We start from the raw sequence: 25,905 nt of genomic DNA on the forward strand, positions 1-25,905 counted from the left end.
TGCTAGAACAAAAAAATACTAAAAGGGATAAAGTATTACATTGTACATCAACAGTCAGGACAAGGGCTGATCAAGTCACTGTTTCTCATAGTGTTCATTTCAGTTCAACAGGTTTCCCCTTTGGTGCTCAGTTAGTTGTCACCAATCAGGGAGAACATATGATATTTTTACCTTTGGCACTGGCTTAATTCACTCAGCATAATGTTTTCCAGATTCCTCCATTTTGTTGCAAATGACCGGATTTCATTGTTTTTGACTGCTGTATAGTATTCTATAGAGTACATGTCCCATAATTTCTTTATCCAGTCTACTGTTGATGGGCATTTGGGTTGGTTCCAGGTCTTAGCTATTGTGAATTGAGCTGCAATAAATATTAATGTGCGGACAGCTTTTTTGTTTGCCAATTTAATTTCCTTTGGGTAAATAAAAAAAAAGAAAGAAAAACACCATTTTAAGTGTCGGTGCTGTAGTGTAGTGAGTGAGGCCGCCATCTGCAGTGCCAGCATCCCATATGGGTGCAGGTCAGAGACCCAGCTGCTCTGCTTCCGACACAGCTCTCTGCTATGGCCTGGGAAAGCAGTAGAAGATGGTCCACTTTCTTGGGCCCCTAAACCAGTGTGGGAGACCTAGAGGAAGCTCCTGGCTTCTGGCTTTGGATAGGCCCAGCTCTAGACCTTGTGGCCATTTGGGGAATAAGCCAGCAGATGGAGGATCTCTCTCTCTCTCTCTCTCTCTCTTTCTCTCTCTGCCTCTGCTTCTCTGTAACTCCACCATTTCAAATGGATAAATTAGAAAGAAAGAGAGAGAGAGAGAGAGAGGGAGGAAGAGGAAGGAAGGAAGGAAGGAAGGAAGGAAGGAAGGAAGGAAGGAAGGAAGGAAGGAAGGAAGGAAGGAAGAAAAAGGGAGAAAATCATTCTCACTTAGGAAAAGAGTTTCATTCATCATCTTTTTTGTGTTGTTCCAAAACTAAGAGGAAGGCTAGATGAACTTTATTTAGAATCCTTGCCTGAAAACTTAAATGACCCTCTACCCTACAAAGGGAATTGCTTGTCGTCAACCAGAGCACATTGAAGGAGAGGGCCCTTGGGTGCTCTGGCAACACCACTTACTGGTAAGAACAGTAATGGATAATCTCTCATGAGGTCTGTGATACTAAAGTCCATGTGGCCTTCAGCCCAAGTCAGACTCACTTAGGAAAATGACTTGTTTCATCTCCAAATACATACCCAGTCAGACACATACATATGCATCTCCTCATGCACACACCCAGAGAGACGCACACAGGACTAGAGAGATTCTAATGCAATAAAGAATGCAAACAAAGGTGCAGGAATGACTAGGGCAAATTTTTGGCTCTCTGAGGGTCTCTTCTGCTACTGGCTTTTCAATAGGCTCCCAGAACCACTGGAAATGATGGGAAATGATCATACATGATCCATCCATCTTCATCCTGACTTGCCCTCTTCCATTCCAGGTGACATGAGTCTGAGATCTTCAATTGACAACCTAAATTCAGTCTTGTTTCTGGCTTTCTGAATTTGGAGCCTATGTTGCATCTCTCAAATATATAATTCTGTAGCATAGAGATTTAGGCATAACTTTACCTATGCAAAGACTCTCAGCCAGGAGAGTATCACTGTACTGTTTTATAGGAAGAGGTCAACTATTCTTGTTATTTACAAGAATAAGCTCCAGTATTTATGTGATTATAATGATACCACTTGGTTAGGCAACTCAGAATTTTCATATCAACATATTTGGATGAGTGTCCAAATAGTCCACCAGGGCAAGCTGGTTTCCATTACCTGACATCTAGGGATTTAAAATATTCTTTTCTTGCATATCACAAATCAAATTAGTGTAAGGCCCAAGTGTCTAATAATGTCAACCATTGCTGATCACCTATTCTATGACACTATATATCCCTACCTCTAATCCCTCAATAGTCTCAACAAGAAAGACATTGCTATTTTCATTTTATGACAAAAAGGAAATTGGCAGGAAAGAAGTACAATAACTGGACTAGGAGCACAGGAAACTCAGTGGTAGGGGGTGCTAGGATTCAAGGCCATGGCTTTGTGGATACATACACAATGCTCTTTCTAGTGTCACTGTGCTCCTCAGTATGAATTGGATTTATATTCCATGTATAAAGAGAGTATCACAAAGAGCAATAATTTTTCTTTCTTGGTAAGGGTCCAAAGGATGGTCTTTGAATTTTCATTGTAGAGACTCTTGAACACATATCTAAGAGTAACGAATGAAATAAGTATAAATGGCTCATGTCCTGTGCATTTTTAAATCAAGAGCTTCTATACAGTTGGAATCTCTTAAAACAGGGCTTTACCTACCACAGCCCATAGCTTCCCACCTGTGGCCTCCTGGATGGACACTCTAGGCTCCCACTGACTGTGGTAATCACTTCTCCATTCGTTGTTGCTTTCCAGAGTGCTTTTGGAAAGATTCCATGCTACCTCCCATCAAAACAAAACAAAAAACTAGACTCCTTTCAGTTACCTGAAAAATATCTAGCCAGCTTAATGATCTGACTAGTACTTATAAATAAGGGGAATTGGAGAATAAATGGCTGTTATTTCTATTGTATTGGTTTGCCTTGCAGAATGATATTGGTATAGACAACATCAAGGTTAGGAAAGATGATGCTTGTCTTAGGAAAACCTGCTATGCTTTCCATCTGACCTATTGTATTAGCATCACACAGGATTTATTTTATTTGTGGACAATTGCTTCTTATTTTATACTACTCACTCATTGATTTACTTTATAATTTTCTAATATATATCCTTTTAAAAGGCACCTTATTCCACTTCAAAATAGACAGTTTTAAATAACTCCCCAGCAGTCCCAGTGAGCATAAGGAAACTGAAAGTTGTACTTTCCCAATTTGCCCCTGTCTCCCTGACCCTCTAAGTTAGGAAACCTTGCTTGGACTGAACCTGTACCCTGCAATTGCATGTACAGAGGTTTTTGCTCTTATTTGTGAGCATGGGGAGCACTGGTACCTGAACAGCCTCTGTTTATGTCAGCCAATAAGAAGGAAATGCCACTGCAGAAATAGCATCTTGCCCATAGCCTCCAAGTAGAGTGGCCTGGTTATGAGGCTAACACTGTGACAGGCAGCAGTCCTGGAGAGGAAAGCTTCCATGGACACCCACATGGATGCTGGGAGCTCAGATACAGAGTGTATGGGGCAAGGGTGAGGAAATGTGGAAATGCCATTGCTGCCGCCGCCACTTCTCATTAGCATCAATCATTATTGATATTTTTATATGAGTTATAGTTCTTGTCTCCTCTTAAAGTTCACTCTCTTTTGTAAAGAGAGGCAAATAAAAAAGACCATTCCACTAAACTGCACCATACACACTTCATGAAGCAGTAGTGGGAAAATAAGGAGATGATTAGTTCTGCTGGGAACAATGCCACTGGCAGTCTGGGTAAGGAGGCCTTTGCTGAAGAGGAGATTAGCACCGGGGGCTATCTATATTTAGAGACCTCTGCATTTGAATGAAACTCAGCACAGGAAACTCACTACCTCTCTTTATTAGATTAACCAAATTATCAGATGAATCTTAGTATTGATTCGCATTTCTTCTCAAAATGACTGTTTTATTTTCTGAATTGCCAGAGTCATTTTCCAATTTTCTTATACATTTAAATGAAATCCCTCAGAAAATAGACAAATAAATAAAGCCTTAAAACTGTTCCTTAAGATAGTTTTAAAATTACATATTGATATTTATTGGATATTAATATGTGTATTTAAAAATATTCAAGAACATTTCATGTCAAATGACCACACTGATGATAGGAAGGTATGTGAGTCTATAAAGATGACCCTCATGGAACCTTCTCTGTGGAACTGTTGCTTTTTGTCTGATGGATGTCTTTTAATCAGGGCAGGGTGTCATCACAGTCACAAACTCACATGCTCTTGGAGTAACACACAGCAGCATTCAGATGTCTTCCTTCTATACAGTGTACTGGTGGCCCCTATTTTAGATGTGTAACTTTAATTACACAGCATTGTTGTATAGTTTGCAAATAACAAAGGTGAAAGAAGGTACTGTATGGGGCTGGCACTGTGGCACAGAGGGTTAAAGCCCTGGCCTGAAGCGCCAGCATCCCATATGGACTCCAGTTCCTGTCCCGGCTGCTCCACTTCCCATCCAGCTCTCTGCTGTGTCCTGGGATAGCAATAGAAGATAGCCCAAGTGCTTGGGCCTCTGCACCCACGTGGGAGACCCGGAGAAAGCTCCTGGCTCCTGGCTTCAGATCGGCGCAGCTCCGGCCACTGCGGCCACCTGGGGAGTAATCCAGTGGTATAAAGACCTCTCTCTCTATCTCTTCCTCTCTCTGTAACTCTGTCTTTCAAATAAAAAAAAATCTTTAAAAAAAGATACTGTATGTACAAAATATCCAATGAGACCCATAATGTCATCTTGCATTTTTCCAGCCCTTTGGCACAAATACATTCTAGGCAACATATTTACAATCTTCCAAATGAGCTATAACAAGCTTTCGTTCCTCAGCACTGTCATCTATCCAACAATTACTGCTTTGAAATGCCTGTCAGATCATCTTTGGTCATTTACAAAGAGCATATTCCAGGGGCATTATTTTGTGGCTAATCTTTGAAAATTGCTCGCAGAGAATGAATTAATAAGGGACAGTACCCTCTTCCTTCCTCTGAAACTCTGGGATGCATTCTGCAAGTCCGTTCATTCTTTACCATAGACCAGACCTGTAGCCACTCGGTCAGCAGAGTCCTCATACGCTCTGCTCTTCTGAGGTCATTCTCTTTATACCAGGCCGTTTGCATGGGTCCCTTTCCCACCTGGGTTCCAACATTTACTGTTACTATGCATACTCTTTGAAGACAGCTTTAATGATCTATGAGCAAAAGATAATCCCCAGCAAGTGTATCAGTTGCATGGTTTTCAAGTCAAATTTATAATGATGGAAAAGTAATTTTAGAGAACATTTCAGTTTTATCACTATGGAATGAGCATACCAGGCCAAATAGTCAACAAATTACCATCAAACATTTACTTTGTACAAAGCAAAGTGGAGGGATAGTGATAAAGTTCAGATTGGATTTTGTTTTCTAGAATTATCCTTCTCATTATATGGACAAGACCAGCTGTCATGGAGCAACATCTGGAGGGATTATGAGGATAAAAAAATATAAAGAAGAATTGCTCCAAGTGCTAAGACGTGACCCAACATAATGGAAAGAGACAGATGTGCAAGACATCACTTGTGCTTGGAGTAATTGAATTAGGGTACTGTCTCTGTGGGCCTGGGGTTATATATGAACTTGGTTTAAACAGATGAGATAGGGACCAACTCTGTGGCGTAGCAGTTAGAGCCATCACCTGCAACACTGGCATCCCATATGGCTACAGGTTAGTGTCCTGGCTGCTCCACTTCCAATCCACCTCCCTGCTAATGGCCTGGGAAAAGCAGCTGAAGATGGCCCACAGGAGACCTGGAAGAAGATCCTGGCTCCAGGCTTCAGTCTGGCCCAGTCCTGGCTGTTGCAGCCATCTGGGGAGTGAACCAGCAGATGGAAGATCTCCCTGTCTCTCCTTTTCTCACTGCAACTCTGACTTTAAAATAAAAATGAATGAATGGATAAATAAATAAGCAAGAAACACTCTCCAGAGGTGAATAGTTGAGCACTGAGAGGCATGGGAGGGTTGCGGAATTCGAGGTGAAGGTATTAGCAATGGGCAGAGGCTTAGTGATACAGAAGCATGGCATTGTGCTACTTGAGTACCATGAAAAGTTTCTATGAGCTCCTATGTGACATTAAGAGGCCCACACTCCAGCAGAAAAGCTCAGTTCTGTGTGGAGTCCTGGGAGATGCCACACACTGATACGAAGAGTGTATGAGCTTCCCAGAGCTGCCATTAGCAAACTACTATACACTGACAGCTTAAAACAGATGAACATTACTCCCTCACAGTTCTAGAGGTCAGATGTTCAGGATCGAGGGTCAGGCAGGGCCAAGGGCTCTCTGAGAGCACTAGTGAGGACTCTTTCCCTGCCTCTTCTTCGTTTCTGTTGTCTCCCAGCAGTTGTCAGGTTCTTTGGTTTGTAGATGCGTCACCACTCTAGTCTCTGCCTCCTTCTTTCTATTAACTTTCTTCTATGTCTCCATGTCCTTTTGCCTCTTCTGAAAAATACCTCACTCATTAGAATTAGAACCTGCCCCAATTCAAAGATGAAGTTCACTTTGAAATCTTAATTTATATCAGCAGAGGCTATCATCCCATTAAAGTCACATTCTGAGTATCTGGGTGCACGTGCATTTTGTGTGGATGCTCTTTAATTCACTTCAAGTCTATTTATGCACAAATTAAAAATATGTCTAAGAGAAGGGGATTTGTTCTTGGAGCCCCCCCCCCATAAACTTCCATAGAAGGTTAGTATAGTTTATCTGAAGCTTGCAAACCAAGCATATTCTTTTCTTGTTTGCTAATGCACATTTTATGGGGCACTTTTCTCCTAAATAGACAAATGCTGGCTGTAGTAAATAATTGACTGAGTTAGGTGAGCCTCTCCCTGATGAGCTTCACAAACCTCCTATTAGGACAACTTAGAAATTAAGATATCTGGGGTTGGTGCTATGGCACAGTGGGTTAAAGCCCTGGCCTGAAGTGCCGGCATCCCATATGGGCATCGGTTCTAGTCCTGGCTGCTCCTCTTCCTATCCAGCTCTCTGCTATGGCCTGGGAAAACAGTAGATGATAGCCCAGGTCCTTGGGCCCCTGCACCCACGTGGGAGACCCAGAAGAATCTCCTGGCTCCTGACTTCAGATCAGCGCAGCTCCAGTCTTTGTGGCCATCTGGGTAGTGAACCAGTAGATGGAAGACTTCTCTCTCTCTCTCTGCCTCTCTCTGTAACTCTGTCTTTCAAATAAATAAAAATAAATATTTTTTTAAAAAAATTAAGATTTCTAAACTTACTGCATTCATGCTCACTCTAATGTCATATACATTGATTTTTTTTTCAAATTTTTATTTCAATGTGCTGGAAAAGAAATGAACTTTTAATCAACTGAACTGTATGGAAAAAATCAAACAAAATAAATTAGACCTATGTTAAAATAAAAGGTCAGCCTAATGTCCAAACTGAAGGACATAATGGGCACAGGTAAACATAAACTCCACAGTCTTCTTTATAAGCTTGAAGTCTTTCAAATACATCGCTGCTATGACCAGTTCATCTATATTTCTGAACAAACAATACAGATTTCTAAAAGAACTTGGGACTAAATTTCTAAAGGAACTTGGGACAAGCATAGTTTTCTCTGTTCATCACGCTTCAACTTTAAACCTAAGGAAACACTGGCCATCTCCTGATTCGTTTAACATCAGTTCCTGTTATTGCCCACTTGGAGCCACGCATGCCCAAAAGGTACTGCATTCATTCATTGCCCCTCTTTCAATGATCTGCAAACTTTGAAGTGATGGCCCCAGAAGGACAATGACAGTTTAATTTGTTGTTGTCTGAGCAGAGATAATTTTTACTAGTGACACATGACATGATAAGTCATTTATACTAGAACTACAGGGGTAAGTAAAACATTTTCCCAAGCCAACCCAGGGCAAGCATCAGCCAATACACCAGCCTCATCCTATCCCTTGTATCCCAACATAAGACCTGTGTTTCATTCAGAGGAATTGCATTTCTGTTATCTTCTGGGTAGTTAAGGATGTTGTAAGTGTTGCTTCTAGCATTGGAGCTTATCTCCTTCATGTTTTCTCAAAACTTGCTGCAACCTGAGCCTCCACTTGCATGGGAAGCTTTGCTAGAATAAATCTGTATGTACCGGAAGAGGGTGAGGAGTCTATGTCAGCAGTAAGACAAAATATAAAATGAGCTTATACTTCTGGGAATCAGGCCCCATCGTGGCTGGAGTGACTCGTAGTAACTGGAACCAGTTTATTCTGAGATGACTGCACAATGGCTCTCCTGTGACCCAGTGTTAAAAAAAATTCATAGAATGTCACTGACAGTCTGGACATACAGAAAGATCAAAACAGTCTCCAATCCTCAGCAAGGTCTTAGATTTGATTTTAAAGCTATGCTCAGAAGATTCTCCTGGAAACAGACTTAAACAAAATGTGAATCTCAAAACAGGCTTGGTGTTAAATCCCTAGCCCTGCAGGTGATTGCCTAGTGTTCAGACCCACTCACATTCTTTATCATATCTCTCAGTCACCATGGACACTGACAGAATGGCAGGTGCTCCATTCATCCAGCGAGCGAATAGAGCAGCATCACCCCACTGAGGGCAATGCTGAGCTCATCAGGAGTCCCAGAGGCCTTTCCTTCTCTTACTCACAGGCATCCAAACGCCATGGCCTCTGGAATGTGTAATAGCTCCTGGCCTAGGACAATGCACATTGGTGCATGAGTAGGGTTACTGGAAGGTACTTGACATTGCACATTTGAGGACAGAAAGGTGCCTTTCAGGATTCTGACAAAGTCTTAGCCAGCATCCACATCTTCTTCAAGGAATGTTTCAGATATTATATATTTGAGCACTTCTTATATTTTGGGGACATATTATGTTGCTTACCTCACTCTGTTGGAGGTTTTATAAATATTTTCCAGATGTGAACCCTAGGGTTCAGGGATACAAAATGTTGCTCAGGGTGACACAGTTCGTAAGTAGCAGGGTTTCAAGCTCAGATTTGTCTAAATCCGAAGTTCAAGCTCCAAATCCATCCGAAAAGGAGAGTTTGATTAAGTACTTTTAAATTAAAAGATTCAGATGAAAGAATATAATCCTGATCCAGTTTCAATCAAAAATCCTCCTTCTCCCATCATCTTCTTATCTAAATCCGTGAAGTACGGTTACAGGTTACTGACAGAATGGCACAGTACAGTTGCAGGTTACTGTCAGAATGACATCTATTGTTGGATAAACAAAGGTTGTTCTAAAAGGAACACAAATAATTCACCACCCTTATTAATATCCAGAGCATCAAGCACTTCAATAATTCATGTCCCATGATTTCTGAAATGCATTCTTTTGTTTTTCTTGTTTAAATAAAGAAATCATACAATTCCTAGAACAACAGAGCAAGACGCTACACATATCTGTAATGTGTCCCTTCCTCAGGGGTCATGTTAATTAGAGAAAGTAAAGAATTACAGTTGTCTCAAAGAACTGTGATTGCTCCATTTTAAACTAAGGCAGTTGGCCTATCTGCATTTGTAAGTAGGTAGTGTTTTGTTTATTATGAAAGGGCCTTGTATTGTGAGAAGGACAAGGGCTTAGGTTCACAAGTCTCCCTTTCAAACCCCAGCCCCCCTTCGCCTCATGGTTCATTCCAGCAGCCCCTGTTGCCTGATCCCTAAGTAGGGATAATCTCTCCTTTGCAGGATTGAGTTCATGGAAGTGTCCAGCTCAAACACAGCTCACAGTAGACATTCAAAATATGTTGCTGGTACTGTTGCTTCTGAAGTGAGAAAGGTGGATTAAGGCAAAAAATTATTCAAGCAAATAAAACAAACACAAACTCATCTACAATGCCACCAAACACGGCTTGTGATTCATGGGTAGAACAAACTCCACATGCCCTTATGGACATAAATTTCCTGTGGACAGGAATTGTCTCATGAAGTTTTCTTGGCCTTTACTGACAGGTTGAGGTGACCTCCTCTGCAAATGTTCAAGTCCAGCTTGATTGTTGCATCTTTATGCCATGACCTGGAGTTACAGGGCTCCACAGGCAGCCAGTGTCCATGAGGACAGATATATTATTATGTTGTTCCTATACTCCAGGAGGATGTTGACAACCAGCAACACAACGTCACAGTGATATGGAATAATTTATAAATTATTAACAGCGTACCATCTGATTCCAAGATCAAGACTCTAATACACACTAAATGAAACCAAAATATTCTAAATCCTTTAATAACTACAAAAAGGGTTAAAAATCAGAATTTTTAAAAGATTTATTTATTTGCTCAAAAGTCAGAGTTACAGAGATCCAGAGGCAAAGAAAAAGAGAGAGAGAGAGAGAGAGAGAGAGGTCTTCCATCCACTGGATCACTCTCCAGATGGCTGCAACAGCCAGAGCTGTGCCTATCAGAGGCCAGGAGCCAGGAGTTTCCTCCGGGTATCCCACATGGGTGTAGGGACCCAAGAACTTGAGCCATCCTCTACTACTGCTTTCCCAGGCCACAGCAGAGAGCTGGATCAGAAGTGGAACAGCTGGGACTCGAACCAGCACCCACATGGGATGCCGGCACCTCTGGCAGCGGCTTTATCTGCTATGCCACAGCGCCAGCCCAAGAATTTGTTTTTAATGCTAAATCAAGATGAAACCTGCTGAAATTTAAAATTAAATATACATATATGCATATATGTACACCACATATATTTAAATGTATATATAAACATGTATGCTAAAATCTATAAATATAAGTACATATAATTTAAATCTATAGGAGTAGGTGTTTGGCATGATGGCTAAGATACCACTTGAGACTCCTATAGTTCTTATCTGGGGCTCTGGATTTGTATCCCAGGTCTACTCTCAATTCCAGCTTCTGCTTTATGTGCTCCCCGGGAGGCAGCAATGATGGCTTAAGTAACTGGGTCCCTGTCACCCACATGGGAGACCTGGATTGGGTTCCAAACCCCTGACTTTGGTCAGGCCCCCCTCTGGCTGTTTCAGATATTTTAGGAGTGAACAAGTAGATTGAAGCTCTGTCTTCCTCTCCATCTTCCTCTTGTTCTCTCTCTCTCTCTCTCTCTCTCTCTTTCTCTCTCCCTCCCTCCCTTCTTTCCTCCCATCCACCTTTCAAACTAAATAAATGCAATTCTTAAACTGAATATTTTAAAAATACCCAATTAAATAAATGTATACAGATATATCCTCAAAAGCTAATATTCTAAGGTAATACATATACTCCACCTTAAGAACTAGAAGCTCATTTTATTATATGTGCTGCTGGAGTGAGCACCTGGACACTCCTTTTAAAAATAATTTCACTAAAATGTTTATTCTTAAATAAGGCCATTTATAAGGTCTCACATTTCGAAGAAAAAAATTTTGTAAGATATTCCCTTTGATTTTGCAAATGTATAAACCTCAAAAATAACTATGAGGTCATTTTTTTAAAAATCTCTGTACAATGCTATAAGACAAAAGATGTGGCATTTCTTACAAGATAATTTAGCTTTCCATTACATAAAATTGACAAAAATTGACAAGGCCATTTATTGAGTTGTTGTTTAATTGCTTCACAATTTATTAATTGAGTGACAAATCCATCTCAGAAAGAGAACTCTCAACACTTCATGTGGAAGGAGGGAGGGGTGTATAAACCACCAGCAATAGAATCCCTGTGAAGAAGGAGAAACAGGACTGAAGTCTTAAAAAAAAGTTTATATTTATTTATTGGAAAGTCAGAGTTACAAGGCTGGGCAAGGGCAAAGCCAGGAGACAGGAGCTTCATCCAGGTCTCCCAGGTGGGTACAGGGTCCTAAACACTTGGGTCATCTTCTGCTACTTTCCCAGCCCTTTCGCAGGGTGCCAGATTGGAAGTGGAGTGGCCATAACAGGTAACAGTGCTGATATGATATGCCAGAATCACAAGCCTGTACACCACAACGCCAGCCCCAGGACCCATCTTCTTGAGCAGGTATCTCTCCCCATATGACTCACGGAGAACATGGCCCATGTGAGCTGGGCTGAGGGTCCTGGTCCCCAGCTGCAAATCATCACAAGTGAATGTGCATATGACACAGACCAGGAAGCAGCTTCAGTATTTTTGCATATGAGTTACACAGGCACAACCTGTTTAATGGAAAGGGACTAAATGCCTGGCCTCCAAGCAGAGACCTCTGGCAAGCACAAAATCTTCCCTTACATTAACTGCTTTTTAAATGAGGCTTAGGACCTCCTTCCCAAGCTGTGGATTAGTAACCTCCTGTACAGACGTGTCCAAGCTGTGGCTTAGTAACCTCCTGTACAGACGTGTGCTTTAATTCTCATGTACTTGTAGCATTTACATAAATACAATGTCTGAAAACCAAATACAACAGCACCCAGAAAGAAGGCCAGGGTGCAGAAGCCTGGGGAAGAAGACCAGATATAGACAGCATGAGGGGCCGGCGCCGCGGCTCCATAGGCTAATCCTCCACCTCCTGCACCGGCACCCCAGGTTCCAGTCCTGGTCAGGGCACCAGATTCTGTCCCGGTTGCCCCTCTTTTGGTCCAGCTCTCTGCTGTGGCCCGGGAGTACAGTGGAGGATGGCCCAAGTCCTTGGGCCCTGCACCCCATGGGAGATCAGGAGAAGCACCTGGCTCCTGGCTTCAGATCAGCGTGGTGCGCCAGCCACTGTGTGCCAGCTGCAGCGTGCCGGCCGCAGCGGCCACTGGAGGGTGAACCAACGGCAAAGGAAGACCTTTCTCTCTGTCTCTCTGTCTCTCTCTCTCTCACTGTCCACTCTGCCTGTCAAAAAAAAAAAAAAAAAAAGACAGCATGAGGTAGACAGAGCACACCCTCAGGGTGACCTGGATGTGGGACATGGTTGTCTCCAAACACACAGCACTTTCCTGTCCCTTACTTATGCTCCCAACACATAGAAGGCCCTGCACACACCAGCTGAGTTGTTTGGAACACAGCACCAACTCGTTCATGCTTATCAGCGCGGTCCTTCTCTTATCCATTCTTTCCACTCTGCTTCACAGTCCATTATGGAATCCCTGCTCTCAATTATTTTAGTGTGTCATAAAAGGGGATTGATAGGACAAAAATGTAACTGAATCAAAATAGCTTCTGGGAATAAAACTCACAGCACTTTTTCTCCCGACAAGTCGGGAACTTCATGCTCTCCTCCTTCTGCCCATCTGTGCATCTTCTGCCAGTGTGCACCTTTCCATACATTTATTTTCCCTCTGATGCAGCGAGGCCTCCTTAATTTATTGCATGCAGAATGTGCCTAACAGATGCTTGATTCCCTAAATTACAATCATATAAGACAGGGTGCCAGGGATCCATGATTCTCTGGGACAGATTTTTTTCAGGTAGATCTACTCCACCCTCAGTCCCCCCCCCGCAAAAAAATACCTCACCTATGATGTTCAGGTCAAAATACAACCTGCCCAGAAATGGGCATTTAGTCTGCGGTTAAGACACTTGCACACAATGCCAGTGTGCCTGGTTTGATTCCTGGCTCCAGCTCCCAACTCTACTTTCTTCCTAAGGCAGACACAAGGAGCGAGCAGTCATAGTTAAAGTAGTTGGGTTCCTGTCACTCATGTGGGAGACCTGAATTTAGTTCCTAACTCCTGGCTTCAACCCTTGCTTGGGGCCATTGCACATATTAGTGGATTTTTCTCTCTCTTTCTCTCTTTCTCTGTCTCTCTCTCTGTGCCTCTCAAACAAATAAATAAAAAAGTAAAATAATAATAGTAATAATAATAAAAATAAAAGAGCCCAATTTTCTTCCTCCTCCACTGTTCTTCCCAATACTTTGGAATAAGGGGAAAAATTATTTCTTTTTTCCTATGTACTTGTGGATTAATCTCTGGAAAGTTGTTGAGTTATTAACACTCAAGTTTAGAGTGCTAGACAAATCCAGTGGCATCCTTCAGTGCCTTTCGTGACTTCAGAGAGCTATCCCAGCAGCACAGTGCCTTTGTATCACAAGGGAGAGAGAAGGATACTCTCCCACTTGGACACAAGCAATTGGCCAGTGATGTGAAATGCAAGATCAGTTCTGTCCATGTTCTTGGTCTGCTTTCACTCCCTGCTTTTATTAGCATGATCATCGGCTATGCATCTGTTACCTTTATTTGCATTTAATATTACAGAAAACAAAACTGGAAGTCCTACTTAACCTTAATAGAAACTTGTGGTTGGGGACAGCGCTGTGGCCCAGCAGGTTAATGTCCTGGCCTGAAGCGCTGGCATCCCATATGGGCACCCGTTCATGTCCCGGCTGCTCCTCTTCTGATCCAGCTCTCTGCTATGGCCTGGGAAAGCAGCGGAAGATGGCCCAAGTCCTTGGGCCCCTGCACCCACGTGGGAGACCCAGAGGAAGCTCCTGGCTCCTGGCTTCAGATCGGCATAGCTCCCGCCTTTGCAGCCATCTGGGGAGTGAACCAGCAGATGGAAGACCTCTCTGTCTTGTGGCTACTATGTTATGTCTTACTGCTTAGTATCAACTGCTAACCTTTAATAATAAACAAAATAGGCTTAATGAAGACTGCCTTTCTTTTAACTCTGTTTTCATTTTTTAACACTTGAGAGACTCTGCCTCCCTGCCAGGCCTACAGTCTTTACACACAGCTGGAGCAAAGCGGACGCTTTGGGATGCAGGCTCCCTCTCAGATCTTGTCCAGCTTTACTGCTTTTACTGCTTGCCTAGCGGTTCTCGCCTTTGCTGAGCCCACTTGAGTAACTACCGTTGCCTGTAACCACACGGAGATCTTACTTTTTCCACTTAGCATGCATTTTATAAAAAGAAGGAGAAGAAGAGGAGGAACTGACATTTTATCCTTGCTTTCTCTTTTGTCATTGAAGCTCAAAAGAAAAACAAAAAAAACCTCCAGGAGTCATGAGAGCCGGTGCCTGTGGGCCTCTCACAGGCACATCACCTGCATTGCCGTTTGGTGGTCGTCGTAGTCCTGATTTTTTTGCACCATGTAACAGCTCTTTATATGCCTGAGTCCCTTCAAAATTTACACCGTGTTTCTAAAGTGAGGTCCCCAGCAGTACCAAGGATTTTGTTACAAATGCAAATACTCAGCTTATCTAGACAAATTGGCTGAGAAGTTCTGCAGAGGTAGCCAGAACACTGCCCCACAAGCCTCTTGGGGCACTCTGCCACATGCTGGTTTTGGAGATGGATCACCCGAGGCCGTACACTCACTGTGCCCACTACACAGAGGAGCAGACTGAGCCTCTTATCAGAGTCACAGGATTCCATCAGACATCAAAGCTGGTATTATCTACAGACGAAAACAACAATAGCAAAGAAACACAAACAAACACAGGTTGCACACAGTAGATCCAAATTCAATGAGAAAAGGGTAGTGAAAGAGATCACTTCCTCTCAGTCAGTATACCCAGATGATGTAACTCAATGTATTTGCACGAAAAAAAAAAAAAAAACCCTCCTGCTTTGCTAAGGTCACAGTATTAACTCTGATTTCTCCCAATAAAAGATGCAACTCCCAAATACAACAGGTTTGCACGTACTGAAAACGCAATCAGAAGTCGAGTTTCCTGTGAAACACTAAGTACCTTAACAACAAGATTAATTTAATAGTGGTGGATTATGAGAATTAGTTTTAAGCAGATCATCCTTCTTACTTTGATATTGGCTGCGGGATTCTATCACATTACAGATGCAGCCAGTGCAGGGGGAGGGGGAGGACAAACATCTGCTCTCCCCTGGAAAGCATCCCCATGAATATTAATCCTGAAGACGACACATTGACTGTGATGTGTTTAAATGCCACATGTGTAAATGTGTGAGAGCATTTACTCTGTGAAGAGGCGAGACCCCATGTGGAGAAGTTCCCGTGTGAAGCAAGAAAAGCAGATGGGGCCGCAGTGAGAAGCTTTCCAGGGCTAAGTGTGCATCCAGAGGGCTGCAGGGAAACCTGCTGACCCTGGGGTGAAGGCAGCTGTTGCTTTCACAAAGCCAATCAGCCAGTTGTTCCCTGGTCCCTCTTCTACAGAGCTTTGTGTAGGGGTTAGAGCACCTCTGGTCAGGAGGAGAGCTTGCACAGAATCACTGGGATGGATCCAGGGGAACAGTGAGCTTTAAGGGCCTTTAGCATGACTGTTCTAAGCAAGATACATAGTATAGCCCAGAGTTCCTCTCCATGTACTTTCCCTTGTAACTCACAGGGTAGTTCAGCTCCATGCACTCTGAGTCAAGACGCATACAACCTGGAAGAACCTATATACTTATGTCGACCAGGCATGGGAAGCAAGACCCACCACAGAGAGGCTAAGTGACATTTTCAAGATCATTCGAGGAATCAAGGTGCATCTGTAATCGAACCCTAATCCAAAGCCTCAGCATTCCCTTCTAGCCCTTGTCTCTGGTGACTGCTTGCTTTCTCAACGGTGGCCTCCATCTAAACTGGCAGCATGCCTTGGCATGCTAAGTTCTTAACTAAGCTTTTTTTTTTTTTTTTTTTTTTTTTTTTTGGACAGGCAGAGTGGACAGTGAGAGAGAAAGATAGAGAGAAAGGTCTTCCTTTTCCGTTGGTTCACCCCACAATGGCCGCTGTGGCTAGTGCGCTGCAGCCGGCACACTGTGCTGATCTGAAGCCAGGAGCCAGGTGCTTCTCCTGGTCTCCCATGGGGTGCAGGGCCCAAGCACTTGGGCCATCCTCCACTGCACTCTCGGGCCACAGCAGAGAGCTGGTCTGGAAGAGGGGCAACCGGGACAGAATCTGGCGCCCCCACCGGGACTAGAACCCCCTGGGGTGCCAGTGCTGCAGGCAGAGGATTAGCCTATTGAGCCACAGTGCCGGCTAACTAAGCTTTTAATAATGACCAACTATTAAATTAAAATCAACACAAGTATTAAAAGCTTGTAAGTATCTGTGTGTTAAGTACACCTGCTTGGTCTGTACTAAAGGTACAGAGGTGGTAATAGTCTGCAATTATCTGTCTAGTCTCTCTTCAGATTGATCCTGTGCCTCTGACATGACTAGGGTCAGATTCTAGTTGCACCTTGTATCTAAATTTATGAACTCCCTGTGCCCTAAATACAGTATACACAGCTTCCATTAAGGCGTTGTTTTAGCATTTCTCCTGCTATAAACTGCCCTGTCTTCCTCCCATTTTATCTTTCTACTCTTTTCAACACTGACTGAATCCATGTTAGACGCACAGCACCCTATAGTTGATGGGAAGCCAAAGGAACTTTAACACGGTCCATGCCTGTTTGATGCACCTTGCTCCTCCCACTCATAGACTCCCTAGCACTGCCTTTCTGACAGTTCCCTGCATCTGAATTTTCACCAGTGCTACTCATGTACAGGTATAGTATGTTACACTGTAATTTATGTGTCTCCTTAATGGTTCTGCACACAAAGGGAAGTGGGAGACCACATCTGAAGTTCTTTTCTATGCCCAGCAGCTAGCACAGTGCTTTAGCGTATAATGAGAACTTAAAAGATATATGTTGAGGGTAATGAGATTCTCACTCTCAAATTGTTTTTTGAAATTGGGAGGTTTAAAATACTATATCAAACAGTGATCAATACCCAGGATGTTCTAGGCCAAATTGGCAGAATAAATGTGTATAAATCATGAAGATCGTAGTGCATCTCCCAGAGAAATTAGAAGTCACTCAAGGATGGAATCGGGGAACTGATGACCAAAATGTATAATATATTGCTCCAATTGAGCTCTTCATGAGAAGCACTGGATAACAAATGCAATCCCTTTGTGTCAAGATGGACCCAGAAAGCTTTAGGAAATCATGGATATCCTAATTCATACGATGAGAGAGTCTGTAACAAAGGACTGCATGGCTTGTGTGTTTTGGGAGAGGGGATGTGATTTTCACAAAAAAAATTTGTAAGTTGAACATTAGTGAAATACAAGCTTCCCAGAAGGAAATGAGCAGCAATGAGGAGCTGGATATTGGATGTGGAGGAGTAGCTGAGCATAGTGGTTTGGATGTGATTTGTCTTCCAAAGGATTTTGTGCTGGGAGCTAGGTACTCATTTTGTGGTGCTGTTGCTATGGTGCAGTCTTGTAAGAGTGGGAGGTATTATGCCATGGGGGTTTGCCCTCAGAAGGGATTAATGCTGGTCTGGCAGAGTGAGCTAGCTCCTGCAAGAGTGGGTTGTTGTTGAGAGTGAGCCCAGCTCCTCTACAATCTCTTGCTTCCTGTCTTGGGACCCTTTCTGCACACACCTCACCACTGTGATGCCATTGAACATGAGACCCCCACCAGACAAAGAGATGGAGGCACCATGCTGCTGACTCTCCAAAATCGTGTCTATGTAAATATTGCTGCTTTATCCCTTATTGAGAATCAAGTGTTTCGTCATAACAACAGAAAATGGATGAAGACACCAAGTATATGAAGACGTTGGTCTAGAGAGGAGCAGCCTTACAGGAAGGGATTAACACACAAAGTAGGCAGAAGTTCTAAAAGATCATTCTGGAAGAGAATCAGTGAACTTTTTTAAAAAAGATTTATTGATTTAGTTGAAAGTCAGAATTACACAGAGAAAGAGAGGAAAGGCAGAGAGAGAGAGAGGGAGACACAGAGAGAGAATGGCCTTCCATCTGATGGTTCACTCCTCAATTGGCCATAACAGCCGGAACTGAGTGGATCTGAAGCCAGGAGCCACAAGGTTCTTCTGGGTCTCCCATGTGGGTGCAGGAGCCCAAGGACCTGAGCCATCTTCCACTGTTTTCCCAGGCCATAGCAGAGAGCTGGATCAGAAGTGGAGCAGCTGGGACTTGAACTGGCACCCATATGGGATGTCAGCACTTTAGGCCAGGGCATTAACCCGCTGTGCCATAGCACCGGCCCCAGAAGTGGACATTTTTTACATTCACTTTGCATGAGAAAGCTACTGGGGCACCATGGGTAAAATGTGGAAAGAGACACAGTTTTAACTTCCTGTGCACAAGTTTCTTCCAAATCTAATCTTCAGGACTAGTTTCACTGAACCATCACATGAAGACTTAGGCCAGAAAACTAATTCTTACCTACTGTGAAATAGTTATGATCATACCACTAATTTCGAGCCACCCACAGGAAGAGTCTGAAACCAGGATATAGTGAGTAGGGACATGCTCTAGGCACCTCAAGATCATCATGTTTCCCCCGAGGTTCACCATGCCAGTTTAGTCCATGTGGGACCTGTTTTTCATATTTGTCTCACTCAGCAAACAACTTCCCCATTGCAGCAGAGATGTCAGCCCTTTACCTTCTCACTTCTCATGCTATCAGCGATGATGAAGGTATTAGCTAGTGACTGGGTGCTTAGGCTAATTGACAGAGAGAGTTGCGTTTATTATAGAATTTCCCACAAAACTGGTTGAAGTCTTTCCTATAGAACCACTAACCTGGGTCCACTCTCCCAGTGTTAAAGAATCACTGACACTTGGGATGGTGGAAAAAATACTGATTACAATGTACAAGGATCTGGGCAGCTGCAACTTCATTCCCAACTCCTGGAGGGATTAAAGGCAGTGAAATTCACAGATTAGAGTGGAGTGGAGTAGGGTCCATGTTCGGTGTATTGGGTAAAGCCACAGCTTGCAATGCTGCATACCATGTCCTAGCTGCTCCACTTCCTTTCCAACTCTCTGATAACCACCTGGGAGAAGAAATGGAAGATGGGCCCCAGTGTTTGGGCCCTTGCCACCCACATGGGAAACACAAAAGAAGCTCTTGACTCCTGGCTTCCACTGGGCCCAGACCTGACTGTTGAAGCCATCTGGATAGTGAACCAGTAGATGGAATATTTCTCTCTCTGTCTCTCCACATCTCTCTCTGTAACTCTGACTTCCAAATAAATAAATGAATATTTAAAAATTAAAGTGGAGTGGATTGAGTAGTTCATGATTAGATCGAGTGAGGGTCTCCAGATGGTCCCCGGCACTCATGGTCTTCCTCTAATTGGTCAGTAATAGGAAGCCAGCATGTTTTTTTGATATGTTGATGACAAAATGGGCTTCAACTATCTGAGGCCTGTGGGACAGATTGGTTGTTGCTTTGTTTTGAACAGGATTTGAAGTTCCCCAAAGGCATCTCAGAGCCCAGCACTAGGATGCTGGTGACAAGGGTGATTGATGAATTCCAAGGACTGCATGGCTGAGCCCTGCAGGGCAAGCTCCACCTGTATACTTGTCTCCTAATTTAGCCAGTTTATCCTTACAAGGGAGTTGATTGTAAAAATCCACAATGACTAAACAGGAATTGCCAACTCAGGAGAAGACAAAGTTTACATCAAGGCTATGAGGAGTGGGGTCAGGTTACAGATTGGCAGATTAAATTGCAGCTTGGAACTCCAGTTCAAGTCCTGGCTACTCTGCTTCCAATCCAGCTCCCTGATAATGCACTTGGAAGGCAGGGGTGATGCCCCAAGTGCTCAGGTCCCTGCCAACCACGTAGGAGACCTGAATGGAGTTCCTGGCTTTTGCCAGGCTGCTGAGGACATTTGAGGAGTGAAGCAGAGGATAGAAGATCTCTCTTTATCTATCTCTCTCTCTGCCTTTCAAGTAGATGAAAACAAATAAATAAGACTTAAAATTTAAAAAATGATTGAAAATGATAGAGATCATTCAATCTGCTGGGAGAAGAGGAGAAGGATCTTAACTCACCTATAAAAATTCATGGTAAATGTTTTTCAAAATTTAATTTTTGTTTCATTTTATTTTAAAAGCAGAGTTATGGAGAGAGAGGGTGAAACAGACACACACACACACACAGAAATATCTTCCACCCATTGGTTGACTCCCTAAACGGCTGTAATGGCCAGGCAAGACAGGAGTCAGGAGCTTTATCTGGGTCTCCTACGTGTGTGCGGGGCCCCAGGCACTTGGGCCATCTTCCGCAGCTTTCCCAGGCACATTATCAGAGAGCAGTATCAGAAGTGTAGCAGCAGGTTCTCAAACTGACATGGCAGGTGGGAACTTCACCTGCTGTGCCACAATGCTGGCCCAGGGATATATTATTAAAACAAGACACCAATCGCTTCTCGGCCTTTTGGCTAAGACCAATTGTAACAAGGTACCAGACATTTTTAAAAAGCACACAAAAGGCTGTCCTTGAAATTTAGGAGTGATAAATACCAAGAAATAAAAGAAAAGCCAATGCATTTGGAAGAAATGCACTTTCAGAACCCCTCACTTCGTATGATAGATACACCGAGGTCAGCAGGGATCTGCACAAACTCACACACAGGTAACACAGGACAGAAAGATTACTTGTGGGTTTGAGCAGGTACAATGAGTGATTTGGCTGGCCTCTCTTGCAAAATAAGTGGTAACAGGATTTGGCCTGCATGGGTTAATTAAGAGGTTCCTCGTTCCAAGCAACTTGCCCACCTCAGTCCAAGCTGCCTCCATCCCTTACTCAGTTAGAACTGTAAACTTTGTCCTGTTTGGTCAGCTCTCTACACTAATAAGGAAGAAATCCTGGATCCACTATGACTCTAAAAAGTGTTGCTCAATCTGTCCCTGAGATACCTTCATGCTGATTATTTAGTGCGACTGGACTCGGGCCTGTTCATAAATCACGACGCATCGTCAAGCAGCTGCTCAGTGGCCTCATTCGTGAACATCTCACTCAGTGCCAGATCAGAGACTCTCCAAATTGAATTTTTGGGGCCTGAAGATTTGTGACAATACATTGGGAAGGTGGCCTTATAGGGCTCTTGTTCTGAAGCGAACTTTGCAAAGTAAGACAAATCTCTTGAGTATTGGCAAATTGATGTTTCATCCCCAGAATGGGCTGTGTTTACTTTACTTGTTAAGTCAATTTTCAAAAGCATTGCAAACTTCACATGATTTAAAAATTGAAGCTCTTCAAGAGGTCACGTGAAAATATGCATTCAAGAGAGTCTCAATGTCCTTGGTACACTGGCGTTAGTTAAGTCAATACTTGATTTTTTTTTCATGGTATTAACTTTTTTTGAAAAGTAGGACAGATTAATTTAGAAAGTTGTACATAGCCTCTTGTTTGGGTATTGACCTCATCTTGCTTATAAGACTGAAATATGTCTCTTTCCGGTCCCAGGCGCTTCGGCAGCCGCGGGTTACGGTGCAGACATGGCCAAGTCCAAGAACCACACCACGCACAACCAGTCCCGAAAATGGCACAGAAATGGCATCAAGAAACCGTGATCACAAAGATACGAGTCTCTGAAAGGGGTGGACCCCAAGTTCCTAAGGAACATGCGTTTTGCCAAGAAGCACAACAAGAAGGGCCTGAAGAAGATGCAGGCCAACAACGCCAAGGCTATGGCTGCGCGTGCTGAAGCTATCAAGGCCCTGGTCAAGCCTAAGGAGGTAAAGCCCACGATCCCGAAGGGTGTCAGCCGGAAGCTCGATCGGCTTGCCTACATTGCCCACCCCAAGCTCGGAAGGCGTGCCCGTGCCCGCATTGCTAGGGGTCTCAGGCTGTCCCGGCCACAGACCAAGGCAAAGGCCAAGACTGAGCCCCAAATCAAGGGCAAGGTCAAGGCTCAAATCAAGGCCCAAGCTCAAGCTCAAATCAAGAGCAAGGGCAAAGGCAAGGCCCAGGCTGAAACCAAGCCCAAAGCCCAGGCTGAAACCAAGCCCAAGGCCCAGGCCCAAGCCAAACCCAAAGCTCAGGCCCAAGGCAAGCCCAAGGCCCAGGCCCAAGCCAAACCCAAGGCTCAGGCCCAAGCCAAGCCCAAGGCCCAGGCCACACCTGCAGCCCCAGTTCTGGCTCAGGCTCCTCCCAAAGGCGCCCAGCCCCCCGCAAAGGCTCCCTAGTAACAGCCTTTGCCTGCCAATGCAAGGGCAGAAGGACTGGTGTGACCCCTGGGCTGCTGTCTGCGTGGGGCTAGCGTCCTCCTGTGCTGTTTGTACAAATAAACCCAAGACAGGGAAAAAAAAAAAAAAGACTGAAATATGTCCGATCTATATTTTTACTTCTAACTGAACATTTTTGAAGATTTGTTTACTTATTTGAAAGCAGAGTTAGAGAGGGAGAGGGCGAGAACGAGAGAGAGATTCTATCCATTGGTTCACTCCCCAAAATGGACACACTGGCCAATTAGAGGTAGGCCAATCCGAAGATAGAATCCAGGAGGTTGGGTCTCCAACATAGTGGCAGGGGCCCAAGTACTTGGACCGCCTTCCCTTGCCTTCTGAGGCATATTAGCATGGAGCTGGATTAGAAGTGGAGCTGCCAGAACTCAAATCAGTGCCCATATGGCATGCCGATGATGCAAGCAGTGGCTATGCTACAACACCAGTCCCACTTCTAAATAAAATTTAAAATAAAAATGAAAAGAAATATCTCCTCATGCGATCTATACCATTTAATGGCATAATCTGGTGAAGTACTCCAGCATATTTTACATAATTCTGAGATGTATTTGTTCAATACCTGAATCTTTGAAGGATATTCCTACACAGAGAGTGTTTGGCATTATTTACAATATTTATACATACAGTTGATGTTATTAATGTTTTTATTTCCTTTTATATTTAGCAACATGGGAGTTCAACAATAGGGTTTAATATTTGTACAGGTGGGTCTGATGATGTTCACATGTAAGAGAGGAAAGAAAATTAATGCTTTGAAAAGTAAAAAATAATAATAGGGGCCGACACTGTGGCACAGCAGGTTAACACCCTGGCCTTAAGCTCCAGCATCCCTTATGAGTGCTGGTTCGAGCCCCGGCTGCTCCCCTTCCAATCCAACTCTCTGCTATGGCTTGGGAAAGCAGTAGAAGATGGCCCAACTCCTTGGGTCCCTGCACCCACATGGGAGACCCGGAAGAAGCTCCTGGCTCCTGGTTTGGATTGGCACAGCTCCGGTCATTGCAGCCAATTGAGGAGTGAACCATAGGATGGAAGACCATTCTCTCTCTGTCTCTGTCTCTTTCTCTCTCTCTGCCGCTCCTCTCTCTGTGTAACTCTGACTTTCAAATAAATAAATAAATCTTAAAAAATAATATCAAAAGAGAAACAATGTACAGTTTTGCAATGACATCGTGCTAGGAATAACTCTATCTTTGAATTAGAGTAACTGCCAGTTTTACATCATGGGAGCTTGGGTCAGACTATGTGAACCTCAACCTCTTGTTCATGAAGATGTTAGTGTCAAATCATCAGTTTACAGATTCTCTCTCACACAGATTTACATTTGCATACATATGTGGTACATGATACGCTTTCATTAGCTGTTAATTTCTCAATATTATTACAGCACACGCTCCTTATTCCACAAGGTTGTCATACATGACTGATCATGATGTTCCTGCAAGACATGAGTGCATTTTGCTCTTCAAACAGAAAGTTACAATGGTCTGTCCTCAACTCCTCTTTCCTCCTAGTATTTGTAGCCTTCGGGTTCACCATGAAACTGCTTCTCTCTGAGCCTTGCAGACCTTCTGGGTTTCTTGGTGAGGCTGCAGCTGGAACTCAGTGTCCTTTTACACAGAGTGGCCCCTGGTCTTTGCTCGCCACACATCCAGCACCTTTTACCTGCCTAGCAATGTCAATATCATTTGAGGTGTAAAGTAGGGCTGAAGATGGCCTCTCCCTATGTCTTCAATTATAGGAGCCCTTGTAATTGTTCAGTTCTTTTAATAACCATCTCAAAATTAGCAGCATGTATGTTAGGCATAGGGGCTTCATGGGCATGTATAAGAGACCCCACTTTTAGGGGGCTTGGGATTTTTTTGAAGCACAAGTAAATCACCACCAAGGACAAAGGTGAAAGCAGCCTTCTGCCAGCTGCTCATGAGCTCAGAGAGATTATCATCCTTGAAACACACAGTCTGACTTGGAGAGCAGGCTGAAAGCAGGTCATTTGGCTCCAAAGAAAATGAAACTGGAGGTTTTTAAAAAAATTGAGACAAAATAACTCAAAACTGCAATACTCTCTGAGAAACATCAGCTCAGATTGAAACTGCCAGAGAAAACAAATAACCCCACCTTTATTTGTCCCTTTAAAATAGACAAAAGCTGGAGATTGCCCCCTCAAAATGGAAGGTGTCATTATTTCTCATTTCAAACTCAAAAACAAACCTAACCAAAGCCTGTACAAATTTGTGGGGACTTCAAGACTGAGAGAAACACAGAACAGTACCCCAAAGTCTATTATTAAAATGGAGAAACCCCAAAATATTACAACCTAATATTACAACCTAATATTACAAACAATCCAGAATAAATATGGCAGCAGCAATATTCTAAAGACTGATTAGTCTATCCTAACACTCGGCTTTCAGTTAGTATTATTTTCTATTAGAAACTCAAGGGATGAGTAGACAATGTACAAATAACAACTATCTAAAATCAAAGCTTTTTTTTTCTCAAGGAAGTGAAACCATCACAGAAATATGCAGTTTCAGACAACGGTAATTTGACATTTCCATTGTGGTTGATTTAAAGAGAGGGGACCAAGATTTTCAGAAAGAGAGATTGAGCTATCAAGCACCAAATCTTCCCGTGATATGTGCATTTAGAAAAAAATGGTGAGATTTTTGCCAAAATGAAAGTAACAGTTTTATAAACTAAGACACTCTTAGTCAGTGACTGCATTTCTGAAGCTGCATCCAGGTGACTTCTGCTACCTGCCGGTCCTGCCCCCTTCTCTCACTGAGTAATTCACAAGCCGCCTGAGCAGTGTGGGGTTGGACGGGGGAAGCAAAATTCTGCTTCACAACGTGGAGAAAATGGTGCTTTACCTCCAAACTGAAGGTTGTTTACAGTGACAGCCTGATTTTAACTCTTTCACTCTTTCAATGGTTTTCTTTAAATCAGGCTAGAGTTTTTTTTGTTGCTTTTTTTTTTTTTTTTTTTTAGATTTCCATGTCAGGATTCACACATAGGCAAGCTTTGGTCAGGTGACATAACTGAGCTGGTATATAAAGTGCCTGGCATACAAGACATAAACAAACAAGTAAACAAATAAATAAGCAAACTCAATCTCTTTAACAGAATACTTCCCAAACTTCAAGGGGCTATGAATTTAAAAGAGAGTGTGCACTTTTCCATGAACTTTCTAAAGAGCCCTAGTGTTTGTCCAGATTCTGAAGATGAGAGAACTGAGACTCAGGTCAGTGAATTACCCAAGTTTCCAGGGAAGGAGAAGCAGTTTTTGCAGGAGACATCCTAGCTTCCCGAGGAGCGAGCAGTGCTGAAGA

At 43.2% G+C, this 25,905-nt stretch overlaps 1 protein-coding gene and 1 pseudogene across 2 annotated transcripts in view; one reads left to right on the top strand and one right to left on the bottom strand.

The window, feature by feature from the left end:
* The window catches only part of CNTNAP5 (contactin associated protein family member 5), a 991,178-nt gene that overhangs the window by 724,997 nt on the left and 240,276 nt on the right, over positions 1-25,905 (bottom strand). The gene's annotated exons all lie outside the window — the stretch shown is intronic.
* LOC100352663 (large ribosomal subunit protein eL29-like) lies at positions 21,779-22,586 on the top strand (annotated as a pseudogene).

Source organism: Oryctolagus cuniculus, chromosome 3, assembly GCF_051225735.1.
Source record: "Oryctolagus cuniculus isolate XC-2025 breed Fujian yellow rabbit chromosome 3, ASM5122573v1, whole genome shotgun sequence".
In the NCBI taxonomy this organism is placed as follows: domain Eukaryota; kingdom Metazoa; phylum Chordata; class Mammalia; order Lagomorpha; family Leporidae; genus Oryctolagus; species Oryctolagus cuniculus.